Source organism: Hordeum vulgare, chromosome 7H (assembly GCF_904849725.1).
Source record: "Hordeum vulgare subsp. vulgare chromosome 7H, MorexV3_pseudomolecules_assembly, whole genome shotgun sequence".
Classification (NCBI taxonomy): domain Eukaryota; kingdom Viridiplantae; phylum Streptophyta; class Magnoliopsida; order Poales; family Poaceae; genus Hordeum; species Hordeum vulgare.
In genome coordinates, this window is record NC_058524.1 from 68,548,423 (window position 1) to 68,555,784 (window position 7,362).

The 7,362-nt window shown below is 40.4% G+C and overlaps 1 long non-coding RNA gene across 1 annotated transcript; it reads right to left on the reverse strand.

Annotated features, from left to right (window-relative positions):
• Window positions 1–238: 238 nt before the first annotated feature.
• On the reverse strand, window positions 239–880 carry LOC123411006. The gene is made up of 2 exons (XR_006613156.1): window positions 649–880; window positions 239–575 (listed from the first exon to the last, which is right to left on the reverse strand). It is a non-coding gene; the product is annotated as an uncharacterized LOC123411006 (long non-coding RNA).
• Window positions 881–7,362: the final 6,482 nt, after the last annotated feature.

Genomic DNA, 7,362 nt, shown 5'->3' on the forward strand with positions numbered 1-7,362 from the left:
TGGGATTATATGCAGTGAGATTGCAGGACCAACTTAGTAAAACCATATTAGGGTGTTTGGTATGTTCATATATGGAAGTTGCTTATTGTCACAATTGGAATCGATTCTTGCTTGTTTCTACTGTGGGTATAATGATACATATAAGCTTTACTTCTATTTAGGGGTTCTACATGGGCATCTTTGTATAGCCCTGCTAGGTGAATTGCACCTATGTTTCCATTCATCCAAGTCACCCCATCTCATACCAAACACTCATTCACAACTAGTTTGGTTTGCATCATTCTACAGCTTGATTCCAATTAGTTTGGTAATCCTTGCAGCAAAAGCACAGGCCAGCACCGCTTGGTACTTGTGCTTTTCAGTTGACAACACTAGGCATGCGATTTTTTTGTGGATTTCAGCTATTCCTATCCACCAGGATCTTGTGGTTCATGGGTCGGTGTATTTCGTTTCCATGGTTTCTCTTTAGAAAGAGAATCACGGGGTACATATGCATATCCCTTTGGAAGGCGTTGGTTCTGTGTGGAAGCTTGATCAGATGTCATAACCAGCTCCTTTTGAAAGGTTTCCGGCTGCTGGAAAATCATGTGTTGTGCTTTAGCTTGGTGCCAGAAATAACTGAACAACTGGAAAGAAAACAGTACAAACCTTATTATCTTTTGTTTTTTGTTTTCCATCTTCCGTTTGAAAGGTATCAGTGTCCTTGAGCTATCAGTTCTGTTTCCCTCGGCATCTCTGTTATTAAGGGGAAATCTGATGGTATTTTTTTCCAGAAACACTGCTATCCACTGTGACATCATCAGATCTTTGCATGGTTCCACTGCATGATCTATTATTAACCGAAGTAGTGTCAGATTCTGAACTAGCTCCAGGTGTTCGGTAGGAGAAAACAACAGTATCCTTGGTTTTGGCGAGTATGTCTAGGTCACATAGAAGATTTAATTGACCTCTATGCTTTCCACACAACCTGGACCAAGGGATGGGCCGATGCACTGCTTCATCAGGAGGAACAAAAGCACCTCCACCTTTTATCTTTATCTCAGCTTAATACAGGGTAAGTCAGCATCAATAAATTTTGGCACCTTTGTGTTCATAACTCAATGTTATTATGAAATTGGCGCCGCATCATGGGCTACTATAGGGTTTCCACATTTTTTTTAATAACTAGAGCTAAATTTCCTAGTAATAAGCAACTAAAAGGGCACGTATCTGTCTTTTTCAACGTCCATGTTCTACCTGTGATACATGATGATGCAATCTTATAATCTTATTTTTTTTGGAATATCAAAAATAATGTAGGTGCTGCCAAATAAGAAGTGCACACACGGCTAACAACGTTGCGTACTCTCCTGCTGCTTGTGACTTTTCCTCGTGCTCCTCAAGATCAGGTGATGCTTTGCTTCTCTCAATCGCTCTGTTCCACAATGTTTTTTGTTCTGCGTTCATGCGCTAGTTGCAAACAAAATATGTAATGCATTTCTGTGATAAAGATTTGTGATGAACTACATGTCATTGAAAGATCTGTGATATTTTCCTGTTAGTTGGTATTTTCCATGCCATTTGCAGTTATTACCCTATATTTGTCAGCGCTTTGAGATGTACCAGCAACATAAATATTGAGTTTCATGTCGCTGCTCGTCAAATGTTCATTTTTGTTTCCTTACTTTGTTACTTATAGGTTGACTTGGTTTGGCCTTCGTGTCACACACTTTTCATGGATTAATATTAAGGAACCTTTTGTTTACTTTTGTTAATCATATGATCCTGTCAAATCCAACTGGCATATGTTCAGTACTGTCAAAATGCATGGAACACTGCGGTAAAACTTTTCATGGCCTTAGTACTGAACATTTGACACGGCATGAGCTGAACATATGTATCACAACACTTACCATAGTCATTACAATAAATCAAAATGTGAATCCAACTATGCATTTTGAATGCAAAAAATTTTAGGACTATTCTTGGAGTTTTCTATCCCTTTTGAAACATATAATAATATATACTCCTAAAGGTTTATATGTGCTAGAGAATATTTTGATTCACACTGATACTTGGACCTTATGCGCGTTTAGTGCAAAGCCACTAAAACTTATCAAGGCTTTCAACCCATGGTATAAGCGGTAGGACCTGATCTATGCCAACCATATTCCCTTGCCTCGTTGGTTGTGCAAGTCGGGCAGCTGGTAGGAAAACAGTGCCCACAATTACAAATAATGTTCCGTCCCATCCAAAACCTAGCATCCAGAAAGGTTGTGTCTTACTGACTTGTTATGCTGTTCTGTTCAGTCATTCATTTGATTTGCTCTAGTTTTAGGTCCTTCAGTATGTTTCTGCTAGTGTAGCTGTTTTTGAATTTTGTATACTGGTTTATTTAGTTCCTTAGAAATTAGATCATATGCTGAGATTAATGACTACTACCTGTCAACTTCTCAAGTTCTCTGTAAGCACACGCCAACAAACCCCATCAATAATGGGAGGTGTTGCTGCTCCCGATCCATTTGTAAAACAATTCTCGAGGCCTGGGTCAAAAACTTCTCCACATTGATGTAGCTTATTTTCTTTGTGCATTTTTCCCATAGGGTTACCCCCCCCCCCCCTCTGTGTAAAACTCCCTGTAAAGAAACTATTGATCGTGTAAGCAATTTAATGGAAATCGTTCAGGCGGGCAGTCGCCACCCGTAGACATTTTAAAAAAAGTTCAGCTTAGTAGGTGCGGTATTGAAATGCAGTGTGTGAAATACTGAATATATGGAGCCACCTAAGCTACAAAAACCAGATGCTTACTAACGCCGTTCCATTAGTTAAATTATAGCTTCAGGGGTTAAGCCAAGTGTTTGTTTAGCCAGTATCCACATCCTGTCTGTATGTAACCTTAGTCCACTGCTTGCATTTGCTTGCTTGATTGATCATGTCACTGCTTTGGTTTTGCGCCTTTGCAAAACTACCAGGAGATGGCTAGACATTTTCTTGAAGTAGTTATATATTTTTCCCTATGCTTGCTGAACTCTTTGCCTATGAAATGTGCTGGATACATAAAGCATATTCCAGGGCGTCCCCAAAGAAAATGGTTCCTTCAGTTCAAAGGTATTCAGAATTTTCATGCTTCCCTAATCATTTCTAAGTTAAGTTTAGATGTTTTACACTTTTTTTAGCCGTGATCAAAGTTGTATCACTACCTGTTTTAGTTGTTTTCTCGTATAAACGTGCCAATCAAACATAATACTTCAAGAAGTTCAGGCTTTATATGATACAGGGGTGGCAAGGGGAGAAACACAAAACTGTTCTTTGGCTAATATTTTAATTTTAATATCAGGTCCTTTATAGAATGCTGGGTTAAAAAGATTGCAGAAGAAGAAATTAGAGCTCTGCATATAGATAGCTACTGGGTCATTTAAACAACAGAATGCTGACAACTATGTCATGTGAAAGAACTGCAGGAAACCATATAGGGGTAACAATGCAAGTTTACTGTGGTGTCTAGTTGAGTTGATCGGTCCCTTTGGCTCACGAGTCCAGAACAGTACAACTTAAATCATCTTACTGTGCCCAGTTTCAGTGATTTTGAAGAGCTGGAAGTAGCATCTGATGTTCTCTCATCTGAAGAACATAGGATTCTATAGCGTTTTGTCCATGTCTAATTAAATCTTGATCCTGTAGTACTTTCTGTTTGAGAAATAGACATTGAAGATCACTTTTACATATATTTTATCAACCCTGTTGGGATTCTTTGCAGGAGATACTAAACATAATTCCTGACCCGTGATAACAGTTTTTTTGCCTTATCTCCATCTCATGGGCTGGGAAGATAATGGAGACTGCTACACATGTTCATTCGTTCCTCCGAAGCAATAAAGAAGATATGGCAGCTGGGGCTTCAATTGTATCACCCACACTTAGTATACACACATGAATATAATTACAAGTCAAATCACATATTGTGCTCATTTCACAATGTAATGTAGGACCAGTTAACTGTTAGTCATTGTAACATGTTTGACTGAGATGAAGCTTCATTGCACCTTTCATTCTCTTTATGTGCTCATTTTAGTAATAGTTACTAGGTTCTCGGGCTGGAGTTGTAACTGGATGAAGCTTCATTGTAACTGGATTTGTAGTGGAGTAGAAGGCCGAATTATTTTATGTGGTGCATGTTTGTAAAGTTTCTGCAATGATGCTTATTGCTTAAATGACCGGGACTATTTAACATAATGTTTTTTCGTCGGAATTATCTACGATGCCTAGTGTATGAAAACTGTGCAAAAATAAGGCCTGGTCCTAGATAAAAATAATAATGGGCTGAAATATCAAATATTGATCTGAATTGTTGGGCCTGGCCCATTTAGGTGTCTGATTTGGATTGAGCTAGTAAAATTGTGACCTTATTTTTCAGTCATTGGTGATCCGCCACATCATCAGCTTAGCCACGTGGTTGATGCCATGTCAGCTCCTATGTGGTTCAGGTACACATGTAATGACCAAAATAATTGGTCAAAGATTTTATGACCTAAGTTTTTTGGTCAAAGAATACTTGACCAAAATACTGAAAAGGTCATGGTTGTTCGTTCTTGACGGCCAACTGTTGACCCTCTGAATTTGGTCAAAAAAAGGTCGTAACATGATACCAATGACGATTCTTTGACCAAAATGGTGGGTCATTATCGATCATATTTCTTGTAGTGTGGTATCTTATACCCCGGTGCTACTAGGAGTACTAATGAGGTACACATCAATATCATGTATATCCAATATACTTTCGACGACTTTGCGAGCCTTCTCATCTACCAAGTATCTAGGGCAGTTCTGCTTCAGTGACCGCTCCCCTCATTACAGAAGCACTTAGTCTCAGGTTTGGGTTCAACCTTGGGTCTATTCACTAGAGCAACAACTGGTTTGTCGTTTCATGAAGTATCCCTTCTTGCCCCTGCCCTTCTTGAAACTAGCGGTTTTACTAACCATCGACAATTGATGCTCCTTTTTGATTTCTACTTTCGTGGTGTCAAACATCGCGAATAGCTCACGGATCATCATATCTATCCATGATATGTTATAGTTCATCACGAAGCTCTAGTAGCTTGGTGGCGGTGACTTCGGAGAACCATCACTATCTCATCTGGAAGATTAACTCCCACTCGATTCAAGCGATTATAGCACTCAAACAATCTGAGCACATGCTCACCGGTTGAGTTTTTCTCCCTTACTTTGTAGACAAAGAATCTTGTCGGAGGTCTCATACCTCTCAACGAGGGCACGATCCAGAAATCCCAATTTCATCTCTTGGAACATCTCGTATGTCCTGCAACGTTCGAAACGTCTCCAGCTCCTCAATTCTAAGCCATTTAAGCATTATGCACTGAACTATCATGTAGTCATATAAAACGTGTATGTCAGATGTTCGCAACATCTACAAACTACACTCGGGATTTAGCACACCGAGCGGTGCATTAAGGACATAAGCCTTCTGCGTAGCAATAAGGACAATCCTTAGTTTACGGACCGAGTCCGCATAATTGCTATCATCTTTCAACTAAACTTTTTCGAGGAACATATGAAAAATAGTAGAGCTACAATGCAGGCTACAACATAATTTGCAAAGACCTTTTGACTATGTTCCTGATAATAAGTTCAATTAATCATATTACTTAAGAACTCCCATTCAAATAGACATCCTTCTAGTCATTCGAGTGGCGCATGATCCAAATCCACTAACTCAAGTACGATCATCACGTGAGTTGAGATTAGTTTCAATGGTGAACATCTCCATGTTGATCATATCAACTATATGATTCATGTTCGACCTTTCGGTCTCTTGTGTTACAAGGACATGTCTGTACAAGCTAGGCTCGTAAGGTTTAACCCGAGTGTTCCGCGTGTGCAACTGCTTTGCACCCATTGTATGTGAACGTTGAGTCTATCACACCCGATCATCACGTGGTGTCTCTAAACGACGAACTGTCGCAACGGTGCACAGTCGGGGAGAACACAATTTTATCTTGGAATTTTAGTGAGGGATCACCTTATAATGCTACTGTCATCCTAACAAAAACAAGGTGCATAAAAGTATTAACATCACATGCAAATCATAAGTGACATGATATGGCCATGAACTGGTGCTTCTTGATCTCCATCATCAAAGCAACGACATGATCTCCATCACCACCTGCGCCACACCATGATCTCCATCATTGTGCTGCCATCGAGGTTGTCGCGCTAACTATGTTGTTACTACTAAAGCTACTACTAGCGATAAATCAAAGCATCACCAAGCGCAAAATAATTAAATACAACCCTATGGCTCCTACCGGTTGCCTTAGCATCGACGTGCAAGTCGATATTTAACTATTAAAACATGATCATCTCATACATCCAATATATCATATCATGTATGTAGCCATATCACATCACATGCATACCCTGCAAAAACAAGTTAGACGTCCTCTAATTTGTTGTTGCATGTTTTACGTGGCTGCTATGGGTATTTAGTATGATCGCATCTTACTTACGCAAAACCACAATGGTGATATGCAAGTTGCTATTTAACCTTCTCCAAGGACCGCCTCGGTCAAATCTGATTCAACTAAAGTTGAAGAAACAGGCACCCGCCAGTCATCTTTATGCAACAAGTTGCATTTTAGTTGAGGAAACCGGTCTCTCGTAAGCGTACGAGTAATGTTGGTCCGGGCCGCTTCAATCGAACAATACCGCCGAATCAAGAAAAGACTAAGGAGGGCAGCAAATTGAACATCAATTACCACAAACTCTTTTGTGTTCTACTCGAGATATCATCTACGCATGAACCTAGCTCTGATACCACTGTTGGGGAACGTAGAATGGAAAAAAATAATTCCTATGCACACGCAATACCTATCCATGGTGATGATCATCTATGAGAGGGGAGAGTGAATCTACATACCCTTGTAGATCGCTAAGAGGAAGCGTATATAACGCGGTTGATGTAGTGGAACATTTTTGCGATTAAAATCGCAGCCCGTCCCGCGATCTCATGACGATCCTTCCCGCGATCCCATCACGATCAATCCCGATCTAGTGTTGAACGGACGACACCTCCGCGTTCAGCCCACCTACAGCTTGATGAGATCTCCGCCTTCTTGAACCAGGAGGAGGGGGCATAGAGGTAGATGAGTTCTCCAGCATGGCAGCGTGGTGGTGGTGGTGGTGAACTAATCCAGCAGGGCTTCGCCTAAGCACTGCCGAACTAGACTAGAGGAGAAACAGATCTAGAGAGAGAGAGGCAGTCGTGGCTCATTTGTGTGTTGACCAAAAACCCTAAATACCTCTAGTATATATAGGAGGAGAGGAGAGCAGGTAGCCTTGGCCCCTACTCCAAGGATAAGGGGTCGA